General features: G+C 40.9%; 1 pseudogene; it reads right to left on the reverse strand.

Annotated features, from left to right (window-relative positions):
* Positions 1 to 481: 481 nt before the first annotated feature.
* The window catches only part of LOC116670578 (T-cell-specific guanine nucleotide triphosphate-binding protein 2-like), a 13,089-nt pseudogene continuing 4,698 nt past the window's right edge, over positions 482 to 8,872 (reverse strand).

Consider the following 8,872-nt stretch of genomic DNA (forward strand, 5'->3'; position numbering starts at 1 on the left):
GACATGCGTGTGTTGATGATGGCCTTTTATCCATTTTATATCTCTGATTGTAGTACAACAACTTCGATAATACATGTGGTAGGAACCTATATGGATGGGAGTGTGTAAGGGGGACACCTACGAGAGTTACACAGATACGAAACGAATTCATTTGATATTTAAAGTAAAGTGTCAGTTAATAGTTGACTCACGCTTCTTATGTATGAATTAATTAATGTTATTGGATTCATAATTATTTACGTTACTAAGACAGTATTTCCGTGATGGATTCCAACGCTTGTGGAGGGTTTCTAATCGCATGGAGAGCTGGGTGAAACGGCGCGTTTCTCCTTCTGAAGGGAAACAGTAAGTCTCTGAGCAATATTAATGTGGAGATATGAAATATAAGGTGAATCAGAGGGGGTTTTAATGAAAATACTGTTAGATTAATGTTTAAACAAACAATATATCAGGATAATGTCCTTTGAAGATGTGTGAGTTCTCACTGTGTCCACTGGAGGGCAGTGGACACTCGTCTACAGGGGCACACAAGAACAACAGCATGGATCAGTAGTGGCATCAAACCACTAAAAAAAGATTATGGTCCTTCTAGAATTCTGTGCTCACATATGATGTATATTTATTAATATTAATTGGCCTATGGTCCTTCACCTACAAGATCCACATCGAGCTATCAAAAGATTTTTATTTAAAGATTCAAGGTTTTCATTTCAACATGAGGGAAATATTTAGCAACCATACTGTTGAAGTAGGATTCCTTGGTTTTGTAATCATTTGAACATTTTTATGTATGCATTGTGTTCAAAACTACTCCACGAATGAGCTGTGAGCAGCTGTTTTTTTTTTTACTTCCTGTGACAGGAAGTAGCAAATTAGGCTGTCTGTTCACTGCCCAACTCGCCAGATGAGTCAGAGGAAAAAATGCTTTGTGTTTTGTGTGTTGCTAAATATGATAACAGAGCATATTTGTTCTTGATTCACATGAGAGCTAAAAAAACAGCCATTTCAAATATTATTTTTTTTAAAGATTCAAAGGTATTCATTTCAAATGAGAGTAATATTTAGCCATCATACTGTATCTGTTCTATACACAAGTAGTTATATAGAATCATCAAAACCCCCCAAAAACTGATTCATACAAAAAAGGAAGGAATTCTTCGTTCAAAGTATAAAAAGGTATGTTACGTTCCTTTTAGGCTTTATTAATATCTGATGTTATTAGAGTAAAATGATACATACAGTAGAGAGATCAACTGCAAAGCGTACGATGCATGTTTCCTAAAACTGGCAGTTAAAATACAATATTATGATTCGTATAAGAAATACAATAAAATCTACGCATAAAGATCATTCAAAAGCTCTACTACACTGCAGTTTAAATGTGCCATCCAATGACATGCTCTTCATTCCAATACCACCCCAAGGTGTTGTGATGCAGGACCTTGTTCAACACTCTATATGCGTCCTCACGCGAGCACGTCGAGGATGTGAGAATGTTGTAGGTGGAGATACAAGAGGGCCCATTGCTAATGGATTCCAAGAATTGGAATGAATCTGGATCCTTCCTCTGACTACATTAATGCTGCTAGCCAGCATATTGACCAATACCTTCAAGCAAGATCAGGGGTCAATCTGTTCCAGCAGTGGGAAATATGGGGCAATCAGGCATTAAATGGCACATTTGTCTGTCAGAGAGGTCTCTTTAGTGACGGGATATCAAGACCAACCCTCACGTAGTATGTGTGATAACGCCAGTCGTATGGCCACATCAACAGCAATAGGAAAGCCCAGGAACTGGAACAGCTGCTACAGCTGACATAAGTGTAGCCCAGTATTTGATTTTATCATGGAAAACTTTTCTTCTGTTGATGACTCCGGGCTGATATTGGGCAAAGACCATCAGCAGGACATCTCTCTTGTGTTCAGGAAGATCTCTCTCTAAGGTTTCTCCTAACAGAGGGGAAGTCATACAGCTGGAGATCAAAGCTGGACACCAGGAAGACCTGGGGGGACACCACCCTGCTTCTGAAGACCTGTGTCACAAACGCAATAAATTATGATTATAAAAATTATACTGTAAATAATTTGAACTTTTAATGTATAGTAAAAAAATGCAATTAGGATGGCTTACTAGCTATAACCACGTGATTGATAGAGATCATCTTCTGAATATAATATCAGCCTACCATAAAATAATATAAAAAAGTCATGTATTTAAAACAACAATAAGCAGGGTGATGTTAATACAAAGTCCACACATAAATATGCCTCATGTCTTATATACTGTATTTTCTATACGTGTGTGTGTGATATATATACATATATACTGTATTTTTAATTTACAAAAATATGTTTTGTCTTCCCTCCAAATCTTGGTTCAACAAATCTATCCAGTAAGTTAAATGTTGTAGCAACAACTCTTGGAATACTACAGAAATATCAAATCATTGGCTTCTCATGAATAAAGCTTCTTTTTGTAAAATTCCAATACAACAATATTAGCACTTAATACAGACATAGCGTCTGTTCTATAAGGCTTATGATAGCTGCAAGAGATAACAGCATCCCGTCTATCCATGTTTCACGAGCACGGATGGGTGTCAGGTTGTTTTGAGAATACAAATCCAAATGCATACTGTATGTCACTATGGTCATGCTAATAAAGCTTCTTTGAATTGAGAAACAGAGAGGAACGGGGTCAGTCAGACACAAGGACCAGCATAGCAGTAAAAAACAACATAGTTCTTACTTCTTGGCTTTTTGTGACTTGTGTTTTTCCTGGCATTTAAATCGTTGTCAATCTTTGAGCGAACAAAGTAGAACTTTTCCCCATCTTTGAATCTTCTTAGCGAGCGTCACATCATTTCCTCTGAAGCGAGTGTGGTGATGATGAAGAAGTCAAACCTTTCAAATTTAAAAAAGCTCCAGGTACTTGTTAGTGGAAAATTGGGGGTGCCCATACCGGGAAGATCCCATAGTGTAACATTGGGATAGTTGGATGGGGGTATGGCGTAACCTCCTGGTGGTTTCCATAGGACCAGTAGGGCGGTCCCTATCCCGTCCTCTATGCCTCTGAAGGCGTAACCCCAGGTGGGATTTACAGATCAGCTTTCAGTTTCAAAGATCAGATCAGAGAGGATCATACCAACAGGGGAAATACTGACAAAATGATTGTGACATGCAATACACAAGGAGGCTGCATCAGTTGGCATGCATCAGGCACTTAATCATATAAAGAATGAAATTATTTTAAAACCATTATACATTTGAGCTACCTAATCAATAAACACAATCAAGTTTGGTGTAGAGGAAAAAGCAACAAAATAGTGTAATGAGTATTGGTGTTATTAGCCAGTATATGAAGTAGATATTTAGAGGAAAGCTAATAAAAAAAAAAAAAGTTGCCTTACTGCCATTATATACTGTAATGTGACATGAGTACAAATATCAGTGTTCAACTATACTACAGTGTGGGTACTTTCTTGACAAAATGATTGAAAGCAATATTTGAGAAGAGTTGCAACTGAATTAACCCCAAATCTCAATTTTAAACACATTTAGATGCTGTTAGTGATGGCAATGGAAAGCAGGCAGGCAGAGGCACACATGAGTCTGGGAATTCAGTCAGACATGATGTCTACCGCAGACAGAATGGGAAAAGACACCAAGAAACATACACTCATTGCACCTGGGCTTCATTCGGAATAAAAGTAACTTCAAAGTCGATGTAGGCTAATAAAACATTCAACACGGACCGCGTGAGGCTTGCTCTCGGTTTGTTCTCCAGGCAGGGCTTCTGAAACACATGAGTGCCCCCTAGTGGCACATCTGTTTAAGTAGTCAATTGGTGTTCTTATGTCCATATTTATTACAGGAAATAAATATCAACATGACACACTGAAATTAGGTAAATAAAGCAATGCTAATTTAAGTTAACATTAACACTGGTTAAATAACATGATTTATTGGAAAGATGACAGATCAAGTAAATATCTCTGGTAATTCAGTCACGGAGTAGACAATCAAGTAGCAGAGGTGGGCAGGGTGGGGGACAAGTGTGAAGTGCATGACAAGAGTATCTTTCAAAACTATTCTGATGGCACACGTTTTAAGTTTGTAGAAAATATGACAACTAAAATGTGCAGTCTTCATGATAAAATGAATTCTGAGATTTCTGTGTTGGATTTAACGAGTGGGGAAAGAAAGTCATGGATGACGATGAAAAGTCCCTCTTCCCGCCGGTCCTACTGACCAGTTTACATCTGTAATGAACGATGTCATGACTCACTGCCTTGCACATGTCATAGATGGTCAGCGCCGAACGGAAACGCTGTCAAGCCTCCATCTCAATCCTGTCTGCCCTAGGTGCGACACGTTGCTGTGACAACCGCAGCGTTCTGCAGCTCATCGGGTCAAAGGTGACGGAGGCCTGGTCTAGAGGGGAGCGGGTGGCAGAGCGGGATGAGGGCCGAGGTCTGCTTGGAAGCCATGAGGCGGACAACTGCGCCACGGCCAAGGCGTCACCCTTGCCAGCTGGGTTTCCCGAAGCAGCGAAAGGCAGTGGACCCAAGACGATGTGCGCGGCGGCCTGGCTGTTCGACGCGTGGGAACCTCCCCCGACATCCACCATGGTGGCTCGGCCTGGGCGTTATGCGTTAGCTTTTTTCTGTGGTATCCATCAAGGTGAGTGTTGGTGACTTCTATGCCTGATGGTGTCTGACCACTCACAGATGTCTGAGTTTGACACTTGGGTCTTCGCTGGAACTTTGATGTGTGCTCAGTCTAACATGTGGTGTTTAAGATTAGTTGGCATTCATAGTAGTGTGCAAAAAAAATAGGCGTTCTGGGGTCCTGAGTAATGGCTCTTCAAAGCATTATGACCCATGGCTTGTGCGTACGGAGATGGCCTTCATTAATGTAGCTCATACAGTTGTGCGTGCAGTTAAAACTGAGTTTACCATTACCAAACTCAGAAGAGTGAAGTGGGGGTGCTCTGTGGAGGACTGTTAGGTTTTTCTTCGTTGAATTGTCGACCTAATAGGGTGTCCCCCACTTATTAAGGTCCTAGAGCAGAAGATGGGCTGCCTGTGTTGAAGTAGGCAGTGTGGAAGGCACAGAAAACCTTCTTGTTCAGGTCTTCCGCTGCCTGAGCGGGACATGTGAGGAGCAGCTGTTGGAGAGAGGAATGTGTCGTTGTAAGACGGGAAACATTGGGGAAAGCTCTCTGGCTGTTTTGTGCCTTGACAGAGACAAAAGCTTTGGGATGTGGTGCCTTCTGGAAAAAAGACACATTTATCAAGTTAGTTAGTTCAAATGTAAATGCATCTTGAAGGTGCATATTTAACTGAAATAATAATAATAGAAAACATATGGTGGAACAACCCAAGATGATCAATACATCACAAGGAAAAAAAATGATGAAGGGTGTGTGTGAGTGTGAGATTTGTACGTACAGCATGTCACCCACCAATGAGGATATAGGCTGTTCTCATCTGGAGATATTGAACATGCTGAGGAGACCAAACAGGAAGAGATACATTCAGTTGAACAAATGCCTCAATAAACTAGAGTGTACCCCACAATGGGTGCGTTTCATATAAACTAAATGAACACACAGTCTACCTGGCATGTTGTTTCTCTTCCTGCCAACAGCGGCTCCAATGATTTGCAGTAGCTCTTCATTTGAGCCCCGGAGCGCAGGACATCAGCAGAGACACTCAGAGTTCCCAAACAGACACACCTGAGAGAAGACAGGAGGGAGTGGAGGTAAGACATTCCAAAAAATCATGGAGGTTCCAAACCAAAGAAAGGATGAGATTATGAAGCTAATATGCACACAAAGTGTGCGCTACATAACACAAAAAGACCAATGACAGCTCTTGAAGCCCAACAAAGAACAATCTGAAGCTTTACTTTAGACTGCCATCTGCAGTGATGCGGTAACGGTTGCAGGAGCCACAGAAATGGTCAGACATGGAGGTGATGAAGCCACCTGCCTTTGAAGCCTGGCACTTAAACATCTGCAAAGACAGAGAAGAGTGTCAAACTACAATTATCCCATGAAGATTTCTTTAAAATGGTTTTGAGCATTCAAACAATAATGCTAAGAGCTTGATTTGGCTCTTACACCAGTCACTTGCTTTCCTCAATTGGACATGAAAGATTTGTCAGAACACTGTGAATGGTGATTATTTTTTCTGTTAGCCAATCAATCAATAAAGATAACTAAGATGTGTGTCTAAGACACTACAGAGTATTCTGAAAAGAGTCAGAATTATACGAGTGGTTAGAATAATTATAATGTGACAGAGGGAATTAAAAAAGTCATTAAAATACTTTAGAGATACCGAAATTTATTCAGAGGATCTGAATTAGCCCATTCCCCTCAAAAAAATAGAGCTTGCATCATTTTTAGAAAAATCAGGATAAAATAAGTGATTTTACCAGTGTTCCCGCTCTGACAGCAGCACTTCAATAACAGATAAATACAGGCTTGGGGTACTCACCTTGGCAGTTTCTGTGTTGTCCAGTTTGAAACTTTTCCAGGTTGGGCCACTGTGCCTGATGTGGTCCAGCATCTCCTGGTAACTCACCATCTTCTTGAAGTTCACTTGTTGCCTACAGACGACGGAGACAGTGAAGGTCAGTGTAAGGTTAGCATGACTGCTTTGCCAGAGCCCGTCCATAGCACGCTGGAGGAGAGGTCTGGGCTAATCCATAGCCTCGGGATGGGAGGAAAACGGGCTGGTTTATTGGCATGTCTTTAAACCAATAATATATGCGTGGCTAAGCACTGGAATAAAAGCCCCGCTGCAAAATTATATTGGGAAGATAACTAGTTTTGGTGGATCGTTGTGTACGTTTAAAGTTGTTGGAGTCTTTCAACAGAAAACTCCGATTGGACAGATAGTCTAGCTAGCTGTCTGGATTTACCCTGCAGAGATCTGAGGAGCAGTTGACCATAGTCCTCATGCAGATAACCGGTTTAAAATGCAAACAGAAAGGAAGTCCACGGCAAACGGATATCCGAGCCTAAATGAGAAAATCCGGCGATTTCCGTTGGAATGTCAAGGAAATAGACGAGGTGTAGCATATCACAAGCTACGGCATCTCAGCCCATAGGCTGTTCAACAACCAGGGATGTGTGTGAGCAGCATCTGAACAGACAACAACATAACTGATCTTCAGAGGAAAAGAAGAAGAAAAGGAACATAAAAGTTATTATTGTATAGTTATTTGCATAAAACCAAGAGTGCTGAGTGGAGAAAACATTATCTCATTATGAAACATTGCAATTATTCAGCAACCTTTTTTTCATGTTAATCTATCTTAAAAGGAGTTCAAATGACTGCATATTGTGTAATTAATTGGCTAATTTTAAGATATGCTCCACAGTTAAAGCGAAAATCCTTTTTGTCAGGCTGTATGTTCTTTGGAAACAACGATGGTGCGATCCTAAAGAGGTTGCGTGCCGTAGCGCTGCAATAGCATAGTTATTTCAGAACTAGATAGTATTACTGTACTTCTTTGAAAAAGAAGAGCAAAAACCGCACTTAAGGCTTTCACAATAGAAAAGATGTTTCTTTTCGCTGACGGCTTACCAGGAGTTTGATAGACAGTGGGTTCATCCATCACTGCCAGGTATTGTTGAAAGTGCAGGCCCGTTTAATCTGAACGCGTCAGGTTGGCAGCAACGAGCAATGTAGGCATAATTAATCATTTCTTCATTCTGTTCATATTACATATTTATATGAATGTCTAAACCAATGTTTCCCAAACTTAGGGTCGGACCAAAATAGGGTCGCAGACCCATTTTATGGGTCGCCAACTGGCAGAGTAAAATGCATATCAATCTTAGGTGGGTTCTTTTATTTACACGGTCTGTTCAGCTCGATGCTGGGGGGGGGGGGGGGGGGGGGGTCTCTCTCTCTCTCTCTCTCTGAGAGTGAGACACAGAAAGGAGAATGGAGACCTTTTCTGTTTTTTTTTTTACTTTTAAATGGAATAAATATACTCACATACATTTAAATTCATGGTTTGTTCGTCTTTTGTCCACAGTTTAAAGATGTAGAAGTCGCAATGATTCATGGTGTATTTTGTAAATTTGGGTCCGGGGAGACACCAAATTTCTCTTTTGGGTCTGAGCTGAAAAAGTTGGGAACCAGGTCTAAAACAATGTCTAAGAGTGATGAAAACTAATAATAGTAATAGAATCTGACCTCTTTGGATAACTTTCCGAAACCTGTGTAATAAGGCATGTGGGGAAGGAGCACTCACCATCAAGGGCATGTATTCGATGAAGCGCAACCTCCAGAGGCTGTCTTCCTGTCAATGGCCACAAAATCTAGCCTCATGTCGTTGAGGGCTCGCATGACCACGCAGTTACCTACAGAGGGCCGGACACACACACAGGCCACTGATTAACTGTGCATCCTGTCCTCGGCTATGTCCAACTGTAAGAATGCAAGGTCAGGGCTAACCACAAAGGAGCCTGGAACAGTTAGCGCCACACGGCATTTGCACAAACAGTGGATCTACTGCAGATGCATGCATCATATTGTAATTGTGATAAAACAGCACTATAGTTTACAAGACTTACTAGAATACACTGAGTAGGTCGATCTCATTACTGGTAATGGACGTTGCTAGGAAAAGAATGTTCTGGACACAGAAATAATAATGATTCTGAGTTTTTTTTTTAAAGGAGAATGGAGGTCTCCAGAGTGGTGCTATCTTATTCTTTAAGATGCTGGAAACCGTGAAAGTTATATAAGCTGTAGTAATTTGCTTGAGTCTTTCTTCCACATCGAACTGCCTCAACATCTCTCTTCACAGCGGGCGTAAGCGTAACCAGTGTAAGTCTAAGCCAACA

Source organism: Etheostoma spectabile, chromosome 20, assembly GCF_008692095.1.
Source record: "Etheostoma spectabile isolate EspeVRDwgs_2016 chromosome 20, UIUC_Espe_1.0, whole genome shotgun sequence".
Classification (NCBI taxonomy): Eukaryota; Metazoa; Chordata; class Actinopteri; order Perciformes; family Percidae; genus Etheostoma; species Etheostoma spectabile.